This window comes from Oncorhynchus clarkii, chromosome 2 (genome assembly GCF_045791955.1).
Source record: "Oncorhynchus clarkii lewisi isolate Uvic-CL-2024 chromosome 2, UVic_Ocla_1.0, whole genome shotgun sequence".
In the NCBI taxonomy this organism is placed as follows: Eukaryota; Metazoa; Chordata; class Actinopteri; order Salmoniformes; family Salmonidae; genus Oncorhynchus; species Oncorhynchus clarkii.
In genome coordinates, this window is record NC_092148.1 from 33,527,286 (window position 1) to 33,550,276 (window position 22,991).

Consider the following 22,991-nt stretch of genomic DNA (forward strand, 5'->3'; position numbering starts at 1 on the left):
ATAGGCCTAAATGTTTTTGTCAATGTGAAAAAAAAGAGACGTACAGCTGAAGTCGGAAGTTTACATACACGTAGATTGGAGTCATTATGGCTCGTTTTTCAACCACTGCACAAATGTCTTGGCAAGTCGGTTACGACATCTACTTTGAGCATGACACAAGTACATTTTTCAAAAATTGTTTACAGGCAGATTATTTAACTTATAATTCACTGTATCACAATTCCAGTGGGTTAGAAGTTTACATACACTAAGTTGACTGTGCCTTTAAATAGCTTGTAAAATTATGTCATGGCTTTAGAAGCTTCTGATGGTCTAATTGACATAATTTGAGTCAATTGGAGGTGTACCTGTGGATGTATTTCAAGGCCTACCTTCAAACTCAGTGCATATTTGCTTGACATCATGGGAAAATCAAAAGAAATCAGCCAAGACCTCAGAAAAAATTGTAGACATCCACAAGTCTGGTTCATCCTTGGGAGCAATTTCCAAATGCCTGAAGGTACCACATTCAATGTGGTATTCACATCAATCCCAGAACAACAGCAAAGGACCTTGTGAAGATGCTGGAGGAAACAAGTACAAAAGTATCTACGTATATCCACATAACCTGAAAGGCCCCTCAGCAAGGAAGAAGCCACTGCTCTAAAACCGCCATAAAAAAGCCAGACTACGGTTTGCAACTTCACATGGGGACAAAGATGGTACTTTTTGGAGAATTGTCTTCTGGTCTGATGAAACAAAAATAGAACTGTTCGGCCATAATGACCATCGTTATGTTTGGAGGAAAAAGGGGGAGGCTTGCAAGCCGAAAAACACCATCCCAACCATGAAGCGCGGGGGTTGCAGCATCATGTTGTGGGGGTGCTTTGCTGCAGGAGGGACTGGTGCACTTCACAAAATAGATGGCATCATGAGGGACGAAAATTATGTGGATATATTGAAGCAACATCTCAAGACATCAGTCAGAAAGTCCAAGCTTGGTCGCAAATAGGTCTTCCAAATGGACAATGACCCCAAGCATACTTCCAAAGTTGTGGCAAAATGTCTTAAGGACAACAAAGTCAAGGTATTGGAGTGGCCATCACAAAGCCTTGACCTCAATCCCATAGCAAATCTGTGGGCGGAACTGAAAAAGTGTGTGCGAGCAAGGAGGCCTACAAACCTGACTCAGTTACGTCAGCTCTGTCAGGAGGAATGGGCCAAAATGAACTCAATTTATTGTGGGAAGCTTGTGGAAGGCTACCCAAAACGTTTGACCCAAGTTACACAATTTAAAGGCAATGCTACAAAATACTAATTGAGTGTATGTAAACTTCTGACCCACTGGGAATGTGATGAAAGATATAAAAGCTGAAATAAATCACTCTCTCATTTCACATTCTTAAAATAAAGTGGTAATCCTAACTGACCTAGACAGGGATTTTTTTACTAGGATCGTCACGCCCTGACCTTAGAGATATTTTTTTTAAATCTATTTTTGGTTTGGTCAGGGTGTGATTTGGGTGGGCATTCTATGTCCATTATTTCTGTGATTTGTGTGTCTATGTGTTGGCCAGGTATGGTTCTCAATCAGGGACATCTCTCTATCGTTGTCTCTGATTGGGAATCATACTTAGGTAGCCCTTTTCCCCTCCTTTCAGTGAGGGTAGTTAACTGTGTTTGTGGCACTTAGCCCTGTTATTAAGCTTCACGGTTGTTTAGTTATTTCTTGTTTTGTTGGTGACATTTTATTTAAATAAAAGAAAATGTACGCTCACCACTTTGCGCCTTGGTCTACTTCCAACGACACCCGTGACAAGGATTAAATGTCAGGAATTGTGAAAAACTGAGTTTAAATCTATTTGGCTAAGGTGTATGTACACTTCCCGACTTCGACTGTAAAGAAACAAATAAGGCGTATGGGAAAGGAATTCAGTGGGAAAAAAAGCAGAAACAATATAAATTATATTCTCTGGATTATCTCAGAAGTGAGGCTTCCTCCAATATTTATGACTTCAGATGTGAAGACGCCACAGGGAGAGAGTAGAGGAATTGGACAGTTTGCACAGATGGTGACCATCCTCAATCAACATTCAAATAAAAATGGAATGAGGGTCTCTCCCTCTCTACTTTCTCTCCATCCCTACTTTTCTCTCTCAATGCATGCAGACACAGATAAAAGGTTGGGGTGTAAAAATGTTTAAGAAGGCAGAAGTTGTAAAGAAAAAAGTAGAATTGCTATTCACTTCTGGTGCAATCCTTTCTGCCATGTTAAACTTTATTAAATTCTGTCGTTCTCTCCTTCCCGTCTGGCCCCCTTTCTCAGCTCTTTCTCATGCGTAACTCACAGATATTTAGAGGGAAGAGGGAAGAGGGGGGGGGGGGCAAGATGAAAAGAATGTGATGGTGGTGGTCATACCACTGTGTGCCAGCTAGATCCTCTCACTTATGAGAATCCAGGGTGGAAGCATTGGCCAAACTTTACTCTGAATTTACAGTTTAGAAAAGTTTTTTAAAAAAGCCTTAGCGTTATATGAAATGACCTATTTAGTCAATGTGCAATATCTCAATTTCTACAATAAATAATGGCTGTTAGTAAAAACTAACTCAATATCTATGTTTAATTGCAAACAGCAGAAGGTGAAAAATGCATATTTCCTTATCAAAGTCTGAGACTAATGCAACAGCAGATTGATTGAAAGTGGAGATTCAAATTAAATTCTCTCATGATCGAAATGCATGCATTTCTCACACATTTAAACTCTGTTACACAATTCATAGCAATGTTTTTCTTTAATTAGTTTTTTTTCTGAGAAATGAGTCAGGTCTTAAATCACATCGATAGACTGGCCATTCGTTAGATGGGCTCTGAAAGCAGGACTAATGGTTATGAAAGACCAATCAATGGAAGGGTAGGGGAGTGAGTCGCTGCACTTCCACTCTCTCCTTGACAACCATGTCATGTCTTTCAGAGTCTCAAGGGACCTTTTGATTGATGCTCATCTTTCATCAGTCCAGCTTTAATCTGCCATTTGACTTGTCATTATAACTCATATTAACTAAATCTATTTGACATAAATGTGTATAAATACAGTATTTCATTAAACAGGATATTTTAACTGAATATAGTATAATCACAACAAAACTTTATCTATCGATCACATTCGAGGAAAGAGGGGAGAAAGTAGACGATGAAGACAAGAGGGAGAGGAGAAAAAGGGTTTTCCAAAACAAACACCCATTCTGGAGTGACATTCGGTCGAGGAAGTCGCAGACACTCTACTATAGTGTTAGGCAAATAAACAAACAGAGGAATGAGCCGAGACGCAATAGCTGACCTTTGTTCAAAGAGGCGATCTCATCTGTTTCCACTTTACTTAATTAGAAAAGCAGAGATATTTTTAATGTGCACAGTGTTAATGGGAAACAGCTCACAGGTGCTAATTAAAATTAAAATGTTTTATGTAACTTTATTTATCTATATTTTTCTGACTCGGATGACTTTTCATTAGTATTTTTTATGGCAGATAAATGGATGAAACAATTTGTCATTTCTATAAAATTAGAAATCAATGTTAAAATTCCCATTGTCTCCACTGGTTGTAGAGATGTGATGCAGTGAATATATTAACAAGTCTAGAAAATGGTTCTACAGTTGCACTCCTATCGGACAATTTCTCGTGCTTATGACTGGTGATGTGTTTTGGTGCTGTGTTTGCCAAGGTAAATGTGCTCACAAATGGTTAATTTAATTTCCAAAACAAGTGTCGTCAACTATTGCAATGTACAGTGAATTATAGGGTCTGGTCTTTGTCAAACCTGAGGGGATGGCAATTTAAATGTCTCTCCTAAATATATAATGCTTTTTTCCCCACTTTAGGCGATACAGTAATGTACAGGCTTTGATTTATCCACTGCTTTGCTGCTTGTGCTGGGGCGCCATGTGTGCCGTAAAGGTGGCAACCACAAGGAATAACTTCATCTTTGTCTTCAACTGTCTGAAGTAGCCAACGGTGGGTTACTATGTCAGCAACTGAAGGTTTGATTGAACAACCAATGACTTTCTCACACTACCACATACAGTATGATCCTAGATATGAGGTATTAAAAACAATCCCTTCAAGCAGGCAGTGTCTTATGGTAATGTGGTTAGTCATGGAGGAAATAATGTCTTAGGAAGTTCTGTCTGTCTGTCTTTCTCTCTCCCTCTCTCTCTCTCTCAAACAGCTCCGTCAGTCAGATTCTGACTATTATTGCATAATAATTTTCCAATCTACTGGATTCTTTTACATAGTAACAGTAGGTCAGACAGTCTGAGGTTTGCAGATTGTTTTTTGACTGGTTAGACATCCATCTGTACATTACATTTTGTGTTTCAGTGCACTGACAAACATAGCCAGGAAAAACGTAGACAAATTCTTAATGCGGTATTAACGTGTTAGTGATCAGCCCTCTATTTCTATTAGATAAAAGTAGATTTACTATGCACTAGCTAATGACGCCACCCTCGTGCCATGCTTTTTTCTAACAATAAAGACACACTTGTATGGGCAGCGTGTGGTCTGTCTCTTAGGGACTGCAGGGGACAGAGGAAACAAATTAGCTTTCTTGACCTTGGCCCAAGTTTTCCTTCCACCCCCTCTCCCTCCCCTTCCTTCTCGTCCTTCATGTGTACTTCAAAGGTCAGCTGGTTGACAAAACCCCTCTGTTGTCTCTCACTACCAGACCTATTCAAATGAACAACTCATACTGGCCAATGGAGGATAATGCATGCTTGTAATATGAGTCTGAAAGTTGTAGTTATTCTATTCTAACAACTTAACTGAGTCATTCAAGAGGGACTTGAACTGTTGTATGATGGAAGATTTTTACTACACTGAACAAAAATATAAATGCAACATGCAACAACTTCCAAGACTTTACTGAGTTACAGTTCATATAAGGAAATCAGTCAATTTAAATCAATTCATTAGGCACTAATCTATGGATTTCACATGACTGGGAACACATATGCAGGTAATTCACTCTCTCTCCCCTTAAAAAAAAGGTAGGGGCATGGATCAGAAAACCAGTCAGTAATTTGTGTGACCACCATTTGCCTCATCCTTTGGATAGAGTCGATCAGGCTGTTGATTGTGGCCTGTGGAATGTTGTCACACTCCTCAAGGTACACGTAGATCCAAAGCATCCCAAACACACTCAATTGGTGAAATGTCTGGTGCGTATGCAGGCCATGGAAGAACTGGGAAATGTTCAGCTTCCAGGAATTGTATACAGATACTTGTGACATGGGGCCATGCTGAATTATAATGCTGAAGGATGAATGGCACAACAATGGGCCATCACGGTATCTCTGTGCATTCAAATTGCCATCGATAAAATCCAATTGCTTACGCCTGTCCATACCATAACCCCACCACCACCATGGGCCACTCTGTTCACAACGTTGACATCAGCAAACCGCTCGCCCACACTACGCCATACACGTGGTCTATGGTTCTGAGGCCTGCCAAATTTTCTACAATTACGTTGGAGACGGATTATGGTCGAGAAAATAACATTCATATCTCTGGCAACTGCTCTGGTGGATATTCAATTACATGCTCCCTCAAAACTTGAGACATCTTGTTGCATTGTGTGCCAAAACATTTTAGAGTGGCCCTGCATTGTCCCTAGCACAAGGTGCACCTGTGTAATGATCATGCTGTTTAATCAGCTTCTTATTGTTTACACACTAACATTGGAACTTGAAACGCATGTACTGTAATTCTACTTGTGTTTTTTTGTTGTAAAAACCTTCAATGGCAAAATAATTGTCTGTAAATATTTTTTTCTGAAGCCTTTCTATTTTTGTGTTCATTGAAATGTGAGTAGATGTACTGTACTGGAACAATCTTTCACAGAAGCCCGTATGAGAAAATGAAAAAGGTATGCAAAGTACTAAAGACAGCAGTGTTTTGTATAAAGTACATCAGTGTGTTGCTGCTTTGAAATAGTAATTCAAACGGTGGATGTGTTTATCATTTTGAAAAAGGATTGTTAGGTTTTGATTGCAGAGTTTCATTTTGACATAGAAGTGAGATGTTTATCTCCAGGTTGTGTCTTATTTGGCTTGTGTGTAGAGTTTTACACCACGAGCCAAATTCCGCAAGTGTGTAAGCAATCGCAAAAAACTGTAATACATTTAAAAAAGACTATAGTCATCCATATGAAGGGCTTGTGCTAAAATGACCACCATTAAATACAGTAAATACTGTCTGTCACATTACTGACCACAGCTTTCCGTGAGAACATGCAGTTCACAAAGTTCACTCAGGTACAAATGTTACAAACTAAAGGATTTAAAAAAAAAAAGCAGATAGACCTAATTGGTTTAAAAACACACAATAAATGTGATTTTCCGTACCAATGGGGCCCTTCGCTGATGCTAAAATGGGAGACCTTTGGCCATTGCTGTGAAAAGAACCCATTCAATGATATTGGATTGTAACACCAACAGACAAATCTAATTCACACAGTGCGCACTGAGGCACGTCCTTGTGTGAATATGTTGAGCGCACGTGCAGAACTAACCTATGGTGTTCAAGGGGTGAAGATGCACCGTGTTAATGCTCACGCTACTTCATTGATCTATGAGCACTCCTCAATCTTTTAGGCACCACACATACAGCCTATATTTCATCATGTGAGATACAGTACATCAATAACACTGCCAAGGACCTATATTTCCACGTAGACTCACACTGGCATTGTCCTCTGTCTACGCATCGATTTCAGAGGGAAGAAACCGTGTTTTGTAGGACATGGCACTGTCACACCTCACGGACTTGGCAAAATTGTCAACATATGTCCTTGTTAGACATATTAATGATAACAATGGAGGATGGAGGAAGAGGTGGTTATTTTCCTCTCCTGAGGGGCTAGGAGAGCTAATCATTAGCATCGCAATGCCTCTGTGAATCAGGTAGTAACTGAGGACTATGACAATAACAGGAAAACATTTGGCATTGCTATTAATAATGTATCAGAATCCTCAGGGGGAACTGAGAATAAACATGGCGTTTAAGTCGATTAGTCACTCAAGTATTCTCTAAAAAAGTTCCTTCTTCATTGCACAAAATGGTATGCCCTACAGAGTGATTATGTTGTTAGTCATATGATTTGTCTTTCTTTCTGGGAAAGCTTGCTGAGAAATACATACAGTAAAATGAGTCAGGGGCATGGCTTAACCCAAATGGACAACATATCAACAAAATGCGGCCCTGTCTTCATGACTAAGCTATAATTGAAACCAGCCATATACAGTGAAGAGGTTGTGGTCTCTTCTACCTCATCACAAGTGAGATACACAAGCTAAATTGGTTTGAAGAAAATATTTGAAAAATCATATTTCATGTGAATCGTTTGTGCTTTAATAAAGGAAGCCGGTGGCTGCATGGTGTATTGACTCCGGTCTCGGAGGCAGCTGTGTAAATTCCTGTGAAGTGAGATCACATGGGCACATGGCTGGTACTCCTAACCCAGACAACAGGAAGTGAAAGTGCTACTGCTGCCACAACACAGCCTCCAGTGCACTCCAAGCCCCAGTTAAAGGGGAAGTGATGCATTGTAACCTGGGATAGTGAGCTAGTGAAAGGAAATCTGGTTATTATTATATGTGAAGAAGTTGTCTGGGGAGGAGATCACTTTTATCCATCATTTGCTTGCTTATTTGTAATATTTAGCACACATCTCTCAACTATTATCCAATACATTTTTCTGTTAATTTATCTGTACCGCTGTAGACACATTGCACTCTGCTCTCCTCAGATCATCCACTTTGAAAAGGTGTAATGGCTAAAGATGGTTGGGAAAAACATCAAAATAGTAGCAGTAATCATGTGCAAGAGTGATGGCCTACAGTCCTCATTTTGGTTTAGTGTGTGTGTAACCAGAGAGCACATCCTTATTTTCTCTCTTAAACTTCATGTTTAAGAACGTGAAGTGTACAATTACCCAATTAGATGAGTAAGGTCAGGATATCCTCACACCAAAACACTCCTTCCTCCAGTTCCCCTAATGCCTAGGTTGGACTACGGGAGTTGGACTGATAGGCTAGCAACTTCACAGAGGTCACAAAAAGTTTGTTATTTCCCGGGACATGATTGGACTGATCTAAACCAATTGTAGAGCTTCCCATGACGAGAGAGATAAACACTTTGATAGAATCAGCCAATCATTATTGAGCCTATTTCTACCTAGAACATCCCAAATATTTATGCACCAACTTACCAAATCTTTATTTACACAGTTCATATTGAATTTACATCGCAGGAGGTTGGTGGCACCTTAATTGGGAAGGACGGGCTTGTGGTAATGGCTGGAGCAGAATGAGTGGAATGGTATCAGACACATGGTTTCCATTTGTTTAATGTCGTTCTTTTGGCTCAGTTCCAGCCATTCTTATGAGCCGTCCTCCCCTCATTCGCATTATATTCATATGATTATTGTCCTGTTTTGTAAATAGTATTGCCATAATTGCAGGTGTATAGTCTGGTTCACAAGATGTATCATGTATGTTACTCTAAACATGATAGAATTACTGAGAACCGTCTCACGAGGATGCAAAAGTGGACCGTCTCCTACAGTAGTACGTGACTAAATCATGCAAGTGCTCTCGGGTGCGAAGGCACACCACACTGTACAATCAACCTCTTTACTTCACGATCCTCCGCTTTTGAAAAAGATAAATGATGCACATTCAAATCTTGACAATGTAATCACAAGTTAAGTCCACAGAAGACATTCAGTTTGCATCCAGCAGTAATGGCATCTTGATTGTGACTTTAGAGTTAGTTACATTAGGGAGTGTGTGTTTTTTTGTTGTGTTTTTTTAACGAACTGAGCCTTGGAAGTGTTTTGGAAAAAGGACCCACTGTGGGTTATGTGGTTTGATTTTATTTTCCCTTCGTGGGTGACATCAAGGGCAGCGAAGAAAGGAGAGCTCCTAAGAGGATTGAGAGAGACAGCAGCAGATGATGAATTGTGGGAAATTAAATAAAAGGGATAGGCATTTTTTAGCAATGAAGAACCAGTGCTAAAAAAAATAAAATAAAGCTTCACACTGATATAGTTGCTCTAAATGAATTACCTGGAGATTGCATGTTGCGTTGATTTGCAGGGGTATTCAATTTTAATTAGTGTTTTGGAGACATCTTTTATCAGACTGTCACTAACCTCCTCTCCTTCAGCTGAGATTTGCTCTCCCCCTCGCTAGCTCTCGCTCTTTCCTTCGCTCTTTTCCTCTCTCTGGCTCTCGCTTTCGCTCTCCCTATCCTTGTGCTTCTCTCACCCTGTCGCTGTCTCTTTCTCTCTCTCTCTCTTGCTCTTCCTTTCTCTGACGTACACACAAACAAACACTCAAGAATTGGCATTATATAGAAATGTACAACAATTTCAATATCAAGGTTCTTAATAAGCCGCGAATTGGGGAAAGAAACAAGTCTCATTTCAGTTTGGGAAAAAAAAACATTATTCCTGCTATTAATTGCATTTTCTGTGGGGCAAAGGTGATAATTAATTTTGCTCAAGGAAACACACCAAGAGGCACACCAAAATACATACACATAAAAGTTCAATAGTCTTTTTGCCTTCAGTCCTCAAATCATTTAATTCTAACATGGAAACTCCATTATAGTACCTTGTGAAACTTCCTCCTGAAAAATAAATACTTTCCATTATCCTGCCTCTTCCATTTTGTATATAAATATATCTGTTAAATGAGTGCCACTTTGATATTCCTAAGAATCTAAAGAAAACAATACATTTTTCTATGACCCCATATTTGTTTAAAGCAATCTAATATCTCATGGTCAGAACAAATTGAAATACACAGAACTACACGACATGTTAGTCATTCCAAAATAGACTATAGATGCATAAAACCATTTGTATTTGATACACGTTTTACCCCCCCCCCCCCCCTCTTTTCTCCCTGCTGAGTGTTGTGAGGTTATACCCTGTCTCCTTCTCTTCATTCCTGGCCCACTTCCATTGTTAGTCACCTTGTTTATTGGCTGGAGCAGTCCTGGCGTACTGGACATCATCTGAAACTACAAACGACAGGATGCAATAAGCTGGAGAATAGCAGCAATCTGAGGAAAGTTCTCCATTCACTAGAGCTCCCTAACTCTCTGTCTTCTTATCCTGAGCAGAAAATAAAAAAATCAATACCAGCTCACCAGGCTTGATAAAAGTGCTGGACAGGGAGAGTGGCTGCGCTGGATATAGTAAATTAAAGTGATCAAAATTTTCCAGTCGACTCAGCCCACAGCCTACATAAACTAACAACCCTGTCTCCACAGCTGCCTGTCACCCAACCTCTCCCCACTATCTTTTCTCCCCCCCACACCTGTATTTTCTTACTTTCACTATCCTTTTTTCCCCTCTTTCCTTCCACCCTGTACTGTATTTCAATTATAGCGGTGTCTTAGCCTTTTGGCTCCTGAGTATTCATGGTGGCAGGTGTCTTAACACATGTCCACACGCATGCACACACACACACACACACACACACACACACACACACACACACACACACACACACACACACACCACAAACAGGTATTGGTTTCATGAGAGTGCTGTTTGGGTGTGATTTCCCTTTATCCTTTGTGTTGTCTTAAGGATCAAAAATGACCCGCCAGCCATTATGTTCAACAGCAGAGAATTCAACCCCCTAAATTATATATTTTTTAAACTTGAACTTGGACTTTTCCCAGAGTGACCTCAACATAAGAAAAAGTGAAACATCGCCTTTGTTCATATTTCCATGAAAGCTGCGCACCACCAGCGTACAAAAAAAATGGGCTTAGGGTAATTTTTTACCTGGCAGTTATAAAACAATTTACACACCACAAAAACACACACACACCATGAGAAATTGAGATTGTGTGCTACTGATTGAACTCAGCCAGCAGCTCCTGAAGAGGAAAATCACCATGGTTGGCACAGTTAAAAAGAACAAGCCTGAGCTCCACCTGCACTCATCACAACAAGGGGGAGAGAGGCCTTCTCATCAAAGTTTGCCTTCACCCCCACCACCACTCTAGTTTCTTACCTCCCAAAGAGGAACAGGAATGTGGTCCTCCTGAGCACACTGCACAAAACGGCTGAGATCAGTGATAGTGAGGACAGGAAGTCAGCCATCATCCTGGACTACAACCACAACAAAGGAGGCGTGGACAACCTGGACAAGGGGATTGGAACATACAGCTGCAGGAGGATGACTGCCCACTGGCCCCTGGTCATCTTCCATAACATCATTGATGTGTCCTCATAGAATGCCTTTGTGATATGGAACAAGAACCGTACCTGGATGGTTGATAAGCAGAACAAGAAGAGGGTGTTCCTGGAGCAGCTGGGAAAGGCACTTGTAACCTCACACATTCAAAGGAGGGTGCGCCTTCCCCGCACAGCAGCCTCTACAGCTCTTGTGAAATCTCTTCAGGGGGCTGAATCTTGTCCTGATCCACCTGAGGCTGCATCTGGGGCAGGCAAGAAGAGGAGATGCCAATTCTGCCCCCCAAAGGAGGACTGTAAAACAAATACATCTGCAAAGTCCATGCACACACATGTATACTGTCCTACATGTGCTAATTGGAGTTGATTTATTTATTTTCTTCACATTTTTGTTTTATATCTATTCTCTTATTTTGTTGTTGTTTATACACCTTGTGGTTGGGGGAAATGGTTAAAAAATGGGAGAAGACTAGTATTTTGTAGTTGAATTCTTCATTGTACAGTATATAGGAATATATATCACTATTGTTTCCCTTCAATAAAATGCATTCAAAACTATTTTCTGCACATTTCTGCTAATTTCTTAGGCTATACAAGCGCTCTCTTGCTTTAGCAATAATAATAATAAACCTTCACTTTAGTAAAGAAAACAATTATGACAGGTGTGTTGTAATACAAACGAGTGGTGTCCACTGATTAAATGCAGTCTTTCTGCACTGTGAAGAGGGAAAACCCAGATATTCAAAACGTTTGTGATGAATGACAGGTTGTTTCTTCATGCAAAATAGGGGCTGGGGTTGGAAATTCAATTAAGCTGCTTTATTTCGGGGCTTTAGTGAAGGCGGGTCATTTTTTACCCTTAAGACAAGGGGAGTATACATGTTAAGACTACACATGTTAAGACTACACAAGAGCTATGGGATTGGAAGTGAGGTGTTACCTGGCCTTTTCCATGAATGTGTTTGATTTCTTTGACCTACAGTAGCCTGACATGGACAGTGTCCGAAGCCAGTGCCATGTTCTCAGAGAGGAGCTTGGCTTGGATCATATGATAGTATTTGACCTTCACAAAACAACAGATTCACCATAGTGTTTGGGAAAAGATGACACACCCCACTGTAAAAAGCACTTATTTGAAAAACGTAAAAGTAAATAATATATATTTTTGAAAGCTCAACACTTACTAAGAACAGGTACCATAATGGTTCACGAACAGAGTTCGTAGAAAAAAAAGTCCCAAAATGTTTCAGCAACCAGAGCTGCATTCCCCTCCCAATATGGACGTGAAAGCAAAAGTATAACATTCCTAGCCAATCATTTTTTCCCAGGTGACTGACTTAGCCTGAGTAAATGTTGTGTGTACAAACATATGTAAAATCCTCTGACAGAGGCATGACCCTAACCCTGACCCATATACAGTATCAGTCAAAAGTTTGGCCACACCTACTCATTCAAGGATTTTCCTTATTTTCTACATTGAAGAATCATGTGTTAAACCAATACAAATATATTTTATATTTCAGATTCTTCAAAGTAGCCACCATTTGCTTTGAACACTCTTGGCATTCTCTCAACTAGCTTCATGCTTTTCCAACAGTCTTGAAGGAGTTCCCACATATGCTGATTACTTGGTGGCTGTTTTTCCTTCACTCTGCGGTCCAACTCATCCCAAATCATCTCAATTGGGTTGAAGTTGGGGGATTGTGGAGGCCAGGTCATCCTACACAGCACTCCTTCACTCTCCTTCTTGGTCAAATAGTCCTTACACAGCCTGAAGGTGTGTTGGGTCATTGTCCTGTTGAAAAACAAATTATAGTTCCACTAAGCGCAAACCAGATGGGATAGCGTATAGCTGCAGAATGTTGTGGTAGCCATGCTGGTTAGGTATGCCTTGAATTCAAAATAAATCAGATAGTGTCATGAGCAAAGCACCCCCACACCTTAACAACTCCTCCTCCATGCTTCACAGTGGGAACCACACATGCAGAGATCATCTGTTCACCTACTCTGCGTCTCACAAAGACACAGCGGTTGGAACCAAAAATCTCAAATTTGGACTCATCAGACCAAAGGACATATTTCCACCGGTCTAATGTCCATTGCTCGTGTTTCTTGGTCCAAGCAAGAATCTTCTTCTTATTGCTGTCCTTTAGTAGTGGTTTCTTTGCAGCACAGTTTTTGAATGGTGCCGGAGGAGATGGCTGCTGTTTTATGGGCTCTTGTGCGTGTTTCTTTACATTATTTGCACATAATGTTTCTGCCACTGTCTCCTATGACTGAAAAAGAGCTTCTGGATATCAGGACAGTAATTACTCACCTCGTACCGGAAGAAGATGTTTTATTTAACGAGTCGGACACAAAGGATTTACTTCAGACACCCGACAAGTCCAACATCCCCGTCATTCGCAGGAGAAAGAGACGGATATATCGGGGACAGAGGTCGGGGTGCCTTCTAAGGATCCAACGGCGAGTGGGTAATCTTCCTCTACCATCAGTCCTATTAGCCAACGTACAATTATAGGATAACAAAATAGAGCTACGATCACAAATATCCTACCAACGAGACATTAAAAACTGTAATATCTTATGTTTCACAGAGTCGTGGCTGAACGACGACATGGATGAAATACAGCTGGCGGGTTTTACGCTGCATCGGCAAGATAAAACAGCTGCCTCCGGTAAGACAAGAGGTGGCGGTCTTTGTATATTTGTAAACAACAGCTAATGCAAGAAATCTAGTATTTAAGGAAGTGTTGAGGTTTTGCTCACCTGAGGTAGAGTATTTCATGATAAGCTGGAGACCATACTATTTACCACCACAAACCAATGCTGGCACTAAGTCCACACTCAATGAGATGTATAAGGCCATAAGCAAACAGGAAATCGCTCATCCAGAGGTTGTGCTTCTAGTGGCTGGGGACTTTAATGCAGGGAATCTTAAATCCATTTTAACAAATTTCTACCAGCATGTGAAATGGGCAACCAGAGGGAAAAAAACTCTAGACCACCTTTACTCCACACACAGAGATGCGTACAAAGCTCTCCCTCCATTTGATAAATCTGACCATAATTCTATCCTCCTGTTTTGTGCTTACAAGCAACAACTAAAGCAGGAAGCACCAGTGACAATAACGAAGTTGTCAGATGACGCAGATTCTAAGCTATAGGACTGTTTTGCTAGCACAGACTGAAATATATATTTTTAAAATGTATTTCACCTTTATTTAAGCAGGTAGGCCAGTTGAGAACAAGTTCTCATTTACAACTGCGACCTGGCCAAGATAAAGCAATGCAGTGCGGCAAAAACAACAGAGTTACACATAAACAAATATACAGTCAATAACACAATAGAAAATAAAACTGTAAAAAATGTACAGTGTGTGCAAATACACAGTCGTGGCCAAAAGTTTTGAGAATGACAGAAATATTCATTTTCAAAGTCTGCTGCCTCAGTTTGTATGATGTCAATTTGCATATACTCCAGAATGTTATTAAGAGTGATCAGATGAATTGCAATTAAATGCAAAGTCCCTCTTTGCCATGCAAATGAACTGAATCCCCAATAAACATTTCCACTGCATTTCAGCCCTGCCACAAAAGGATGGCGCCTTTCATCATGTCAGTGATTCTCTCGTTAATACAGGTGTGAGTGTTGACGAGGACAAGGATGGAGATCACTCTGTCATGCTGATTGAGTTCGAAAAACAGACTGGAAGCTTCAAAAGGAGGGTGGTGCTTGGAATCATTGTTCTTCCTCTGTCAATCATGGTTACCTGCAAGGAAACACGTGCCGTCATCATTGCATTGCACAAAAAGGGCTTCACAGGCAAGATATTGCTGCCAGTAAAATTGCACCTAAATCAACCATTTATCGGGTCATCAAGAACTTCAAGGATAGCGGTTCAATTGTTGTGAAGGCGGCTTCAGGGCGCCCAAGAAAGTCCAGCAAGCGCCAGGACCGTCTCCTAAAGTTGATTCAGCTGCGGGATCTGGGCACCACCAGTACAGAGCTTGCTCAGGAATGGCAGCAGGCAGATCTGCACGCACAGTGAGGCGAAGACTTTTGGAGGATGGCCTGGTGTCAAGAAGGGCAGCAAAGAAGCTACTTCTCTACAGGAAAAACCTCAGGCGCAGACTGATATTCTGAAAAGGGTACAGGGACTGGACTGCTGAGGACTGGGGTAAAGTCATTTTCTCTGATGAATCCCCTTACCGATTGTTTGGGGCATCCGGAAAAAAGCTTGTCCGGAGAAGACAAGGTGAGCGCTACCATCAGTCCTGTGTCATGCCAACAGTAAAGCATCCTTAGACCATTCATGTGTGGGGTTGCTTCCAGCATGATGGAGCACCTTGCCATAAGGCAAAAGGGATAACTAAGTGGCTCGGGGAAAAAACATCAATATTTTGGGTCCATGGCCAGAAAACTCCCCAGACCTTAATCCCATTGAGAACTTGTGGTCAATCCTCAAGAGGCGGGTGGACAAACAAAAACCCACACATTCTGACAAACTCCATGCATTTATTATGCAAGAATGGGCTGCCATCAGTCAGGATGTGGCCCAGAAGTTAATTGATAGCATGCCAGGGCGGATTGCTGAGGTCTTGAAAAAGAGTCAATACTGCAAATATTGACTCTTTGCATCAACTTCATGTAATTGTCAATAAAAGCCTTTGACACGTAATTATAGTAATTATACTTCAGTATTCCATAGTAACATCTGACAAAAATATTTAAAGACACTGAAGCAGCAAACTTTGTGGAAATTAATATTTGTATCATTCTCAAACCTTTTGGCCATGACTGTAGAAGAGTAGGGAGGTAGGCAATAAATAGGCCATAGAGGCAAAATAAGTACAATTTAGCATTACTACTAGAGTGATAGATGTGCAGATGATGTGCAAGTAGAGATACTGGGGTGCAAAAGAGCAAGAGGGTAAGTAATAATATGGGGATGAGGGAGTTGAGTGCTACTTAAAGATTGGCTGTGTACAGGTACAGGTAAACTGCTCTGACAGCTGATGCTTAAAGTTAGAGAGGGAGATATAAGACTCCAGTTTCAGAGATTTTTGCAATTCGTTACAATTATTAGCAGCAGATAACTGGAAGGAAAGGCGTCGAAAGGAAGTTATGGCTTTGGGGATGACCAGTGCAATATACCTGCTGGAGCGCAGGCTACGGGTGGGTGTTGCTATGGTGACCAGTGAGCTGAGATAAGGCAGGGCTTTACCTAGCAAATACTTATAGACGACCTGGAGCCAGTGGCTTTGGCGACGGATATGTAGTGAGGGCAAGCCAACGAGAGCATACAGGTCGCAATATGTTCCGGGATTCTTCCAATGGCATCATCAATAAATGCATCTGTGACGTCGTCCCAACAATGACGTAACATACATACCAGAAGCCATAGAGCTGCCGCTTTCAAGGAGCTGACGCTTATAAGAAATCCCACTATGCCCTCAAATGAACTATCAAACAGGCAAAGCGTCAATACAGGACTAACATTGAATCATACTACACAGGCTCTGACGCTCGTTGGATGTGGCAGGGCTTGCAAACTATTACAGACCACAAAAGGGAAGTACAGCTGCGAGCTTCCCAGTGACACGAGCCTACCAGATGAGCTAATATGTGTTGAGGCAAGCAACACTGAAGAATGCATGAGAGCATCAGTTGTTCCAGACGACTGTGTGATAGAGCTCTCCGTAGCCGATGTGAGCAAAACGTTTAAACAGGAGAACATTCAAAAGGGCCAGACGGATTACCAGTATGTGTACTCCGAGCATGTGCTGACCAACTGGCAAGTGGCCTCACTGACATTTTCATCCTGTCCCTTACGGAGTCTGTAATACCAACATTGTTTCAAGCAGACCACCGTAGTCCCTGTGCCCGAGAATACTAAGGTAATCTGCCTAAATGACTACTGACCCATAGCACCCACGTCTTTAGCCTTGAAGTGCTTCGAAAAGCTGGTCATGACTCACATCAATACGATTATCCCAGAAACCCTAGACCCACTCCAATTTGCATGCCGCCCCAACAGATCCACAGATGATGCTCTCTCTATTGCACTCCACACTGCCCTTTTCCACCTGGACAAAAGAAGCATCTATGTGAGAATGCTATTCATTGACTACAGCTCAGCATTCAACACCATAGTGCCCTCAAAGCTCATTACATACCTAAGGATCTTGGGACTAAACACCTCCTCCTGCAACTGGATACTGGACTTCATGATGGGCCGCCCCCAGGTGGTAAGTGAAGGTAACAATATATGTGCCACGCTGATCCTCAACATGGGGGCTCCTCAGGGGTGAGGGCTCACTCCCCTCCTGTACTCCCTGTTCACTCATGACTGCATGGCCAGGCGCGACTCCAACCACATAATTAAGTTTGTCGATGACACAACAGTGTAAGGCCTGATCACCGACAACGATGAGACAGCCTATAGGAAGGAGGTCAGAGCCTATAGGAAGGAGGTCAGAGACCTGGCCGCTTGGTGCCAGGATAAAAACATCTCCCTCAACGTGAACTTAAATAATTGTTACCACATTTTTACCAGCATGTCACATGTGCAACCAGGGAAAAAAAATCCTAGACCACCTTTACTCCACAAACAGAGATGAATACAAAGCTCTCCCCCGCCCTCCATTTGGCAAATCTGACCACAATTCTATCCTGATTCCTGCTTACATGCAAAAACTAAAGCAGGAAGTAGCAGTGACCTGATCTACACTACAGGAATGTTTTGCTATCACAGGCTGGAATATGTTCCGGGATTCATCCAATGGCATTGAGGAATACACCATTGGCTTCATCAACAAGTGCATCAACAACGTCGTCCCCACAGTGACTGTACATACATATCCCAACCAGAATCCATAGATTACAGGCAACATCCGCATCGAGATAAAGGCTAGAGCTGCCGCTTTCAAGGAGCAGGAAACTTATCCTGACGCTTATAAGAAATCCCGCTATGCCCTCAGACGAACCATCAAACAATCAAAGGGTCAATACAGGATTAAGATTGAATCCTACTACACCGGCCCTGACGCTCGTAGGATGTGGTAGGGCTTGAAAACTATTGACTACAAATGGAAACCCAGACGCGAGCTGCCCAGTGACGCGAGCCTACCAGACGAGCTAAATGCCTTTTATGCTCGCTTCAAGGAAAGGAACACTGAAGCTTGCACGAGAGCAGTCTATCACAATGCCATCCGTTTTGTTACCAAATCACCTTATGCCAACCACCACTAAGACCTGTATGCTCTAGTCGGCTGGCCCTCGCTATATATTCATCGCCAGACCCACTGGCTCCAGGTCATCTATAAGTCTATGCTAGGTAAAGCTCCGCCTTATCTCAGTTCACTGGTCACGATAACAAGACCCACCCATAGCATACGTTCCAGTAGGTATATCTCACTGATCATCCCCAAAGCCAACACCTCATTTGGCCGCCTTTCCTTCCAGTTCTCTGCTGCCAGTGACTGGAACCAATTGCAAAAATGGCTGAAGTTGGAGACTTTTATTTCCCTCACCAACCTTAAACATCAGTTATCTGAGCAGCTAACCAACCGATCGCTGCAGCTGTACTTAGTCCATCTGTGAATAGCCCACCCAATCTGCCTACCTCATCCATATACTGTTTTTATTTTATTGACTTTTCTGCTATTTTGCACACCAGTATCTCTACTTGCACATCATCTGCTCATTTGTCACTCCAGTGTTAATCTACTAAATTGTAATGATTTGCTCCTATAGCCTATTTATTACCTACCTCCTCATTCATGCCTTTTGCACACACTGTACATAGACTTTCTTTTTTTACTTTATGTGTAACTCTGTGTTGTTATCTGTGTCACACTGCTTTGCTTCATCTTGGCCAGGTCGCAGTTGTAAATGAGAACTTGTTCTCAACTAGCCTACCTGGTTAAATAAAGGTGAAATATATTTTTTTAAAGAGGATCAGCTGTTCTGGATGACTGTGTGATAGCACTCGTGGTAGCTGATGTGAACAAAACCTTTAAACAGGTCAACATTCATAAAGCCGCTGTGCCTGACGGATTACCAGGACGTGTACTCAAAAGCATGCATGGACCAACTGTCAAGTGTCTTCACTGACATTTTCAACCTCTCCCTGACCGGGTCTGTAATACCTACATGTTTCAAGCAGACCACCATAGTCCTTGTGCCCAAGGAAGCGAAGCTAACCTGCCTAAATGATTACCGCCCCGTGCCACTCGCGTTGGTAGCCATGAAGTGCTTTGAATGGCTGGTAATGGCTCACATCAACAGCATCCTCCCGGACACCCTAGACCCTCCACATCACCAACAAACTATCAAGGTCCAAACATACCAAGACAGTCGTGAAGAGGGCACAACAAAACCTTTTCCTACTCGGGAGACTGAAAAGATTTGTCATGGGCCCCCAGATCCTCAAAAGGTGCTACAATTGCACCATTGACAGATGCAACCGGTTGCATCACCACCTGGTATGGCAACTAGTAGTGCGAACGGCCCAGTACATCACTGGGGCCAAGCTTCCTGCCATCCAGGACCTACAGTGCCTTGCGAAAGTATTCGGCCCCCTTGAACTTTGCAACCTTTTTTCCCATTCCTCCTTGCAAAACAGCTCGAGCTCAGTGAGGTTGGATGGAGAGCATTTGTGAACAGCAGTTTTCAGTTCTTTCCACAGATTCTCGATTGGATTCAGGTCTGGACTTTGACTTGGCCATTCTAACACCTGGATATGTTTATTTTTGAACCATTCCATTGTAGATGTTGCTTTATGTTTTGGATCATTGTCTTGTTGGAAGACAAATCTCCGTCCCAGTCTCAGGTCTTTTGCAGACTCCATCAGGTTTTCTTCCCGAATGGTCCTGTATTTGGCTCCATCCATCTTCCCATTAATTTTAACCATCTTCCCTGTCCCTGCTGAAGAAAAGCAGGCCCAAACCATGATGCTGCCACCACCATGTTTGACAGTGAGGATGGTGTGTTCAGCTGTGTTGCTTTTACGCCAAACATAACGTTTTACATTGTTGCCAAAAAGTTCAATTTTGGTTTCATCTGACCAGAGCACCTTCTTCCACATGTTTGGTGTGTCTCCCAGGTGACTTGTGGCAAATTTTAAACAACACTTTTTATGGATATCTTTAAGAAATGGCTTTCTTCTTGCCACTCTTCCATGAAGGCCAGATTTGTGCAATATACGACTGATTGTTGTCCTATGGACAGAGTCTCCCACCTCAGCTGTAGATCTCTGCAGTTCATCCAGAGTGATCATGGGCCTCTTGGCTGCATCTCTGATCAGTCTTCTCCTTGTATGAGCTGAAAGTTTAGAGGGATGGCCAGGTCTTGGTAGATTTGCAGTGGTCTGATACTCCTTCCATTTCAATATTATCGCTTGCACAGTGCTCCTTGGGATGTTTAAAGTTTGGGAAATATTTTTGTATCCAAATCCGCCTTTAAACTTCTTCACAACAGTATCTCGGACCTGCCTGGTGTGTTCCTTGTTCTTCATGATGCTCTCTGCGCTTTTAACGGACCTCTGAGACTATCACAGTGCAGGTGCATTTATACAGAGACTTGATTACACACAGGTGGATTGTATTTATCATCATTAGTCATTTAGGTCAACATTGGATCATTCAGAGATCCTCACTGAACTTCTGGAGAGAGTTTGCTGCACTGAAAGTAAAGGGGCTGAATAATTTTGCACGCCCAATTTTTCAGTTTTTGATTTGTTAAAAAAGTTTGAAATATCCAGTAAATGTCGTTCCACTTCATGATTGTGTCCCACTTGTTGTTGATTCTTCCCAAAAAAATACAGTTTTATATCTTTATGTTTGAAGCCTGAAATGTGGCAAAAGGTCGCAAAGTTCAAGGGGGCCGAATACTTTCGCAAGGCACTGTATATAATTGTCAGAGACTCCAGTCACCCAAGGAGATGATTGTGGACTAAAGGAAAAGGAGGCCCGAGCGTGCTGTAGTGGAGTAGGTTGATAGCTTCATGTTCCTTGGTGTCCACATCACCAACAAACTATCATGGTTCATACACACCAAGACAGTCATGAAGAGGACACGACAAAACCTATTCCCCCTCAATAGACGGACTGCTCGGCCTCCGACCGCAAGGCACTACAGAGGGTAGTGCGTACAGCCCAGTGCATCACCGGGACCAAGCTTCCTGCCATCAAGGACCTCTATATCAGGCGATGTCAGAGGAAGGCCCTAAAAATTGTCAAAGACTCCAGTTACTACATGATTCCATGTGTGTTATTTCATAGTTTTTATGTCTTCACTACTCTTCTACAATGTAGAAAATAGTTCCAAAAAAATAGAATGAGTAGGTGTGTCCAAACCTTTGAATGGTACTGTATATAGCCAGATTTGGACAAATGTGGCCTTCAGTAGCTCTTAGTGCTTTCGAAAAGTATTCAGATCCTTTAACTTTTTCAACATTTTGTTACGTTACAGCCTTATTCTAAAATTGATTAAATCTTTTTTTTTTACAACTGAATAGTGGGCTGGGCTTTCATGAGTTGTCTTACAAAATGCAATTAATCAATTACAGTATTGCAGTAGACAGCTGACTCATAAGGCTAAGGAGGCTCTAGTCTCTTGTCTCTAGGTGGGCGAGCTTTACAATAAAACACAGTTGATGTGCTCCTTCTTTGTCTCTAAACACTAACAACCCATATTATTCCAAGTAGTTTTTAGGTGTAGGCGCATCATGTGTGGCACCATGTTCAGGCTATAAGATTCCATATAACATGTTGTGTACTTTTGATCGCCTTTTATCCATGTTTTCTTGATTGTGAGCTATGATGTGGAGGCATGCCTGTAGATGACCCTTTACTACCCCTACTTGGGTGGTAGGACAGTGGGGAAGGAGGAGGGAGAGAGAGAGGGTGTATGTGCATGATTTGGTGCATGTGTGTGTGTGTGCAGCCTGCACTAGTCATGGCCTAATAGCCAGCTGACCTACAAAAGGTCAGACAGCAGACAGCCTTGAGACGCTTAAATCCAGCGGTAACCCCAAGCGCCCTGCAGTCTTTCCGCTTAGCCCAGATCAACCTCCCTACCTTCCCAGGGAGAGGGGTCATGTCCTGGCCAAGCTGCCCATCCTACAGCCCCCAGCTCCAGTCTCCACCCAGCTACCTACCCTGCTCCTCTGTCCACCTCTAACTCACAACTCTGCTGTGATCTCTCAAAACAGGTAATAACACTTCATTTGGAGAGTACATCTGTGGTCTACAGACTATCAGTAACATTTAAATTAATTATCTACTAACCCTAATCCTAACCATCATCTTAGAAAGCAGTTGCTTATCAACAGATAGTCCATCTGTGCTCTACAGATTGTCATACTATCCAAATAAAGTGTGACTGCACAATGCTGTTTTTAAAAAGAAGCAAGGAAGTGAAAATAAAACAATGATATGTTTTTTTTTACGTCAATTGTTTAGTTTGCTATCACAAATGTCCTGGCATGTTGGAGTTTGTTTCATTTAAAATGTATAAATATATATTTTTTTTTTATCCAAGATTGCGTAGCAGTCAGACGTCTTTTGTCCTCGTCTTGTCGTGTCCCGTGTATATATCTTTTTTTCTTAACCTCAACTTCCACATACTGTCCTGCAATCCGCCTCACCTAATGTGGTATGGATCTGCTATTTTCTTTACTTTGAACCGGAACCCCCAACAAAAGCTAGCAGTCAGCTAGCCACTG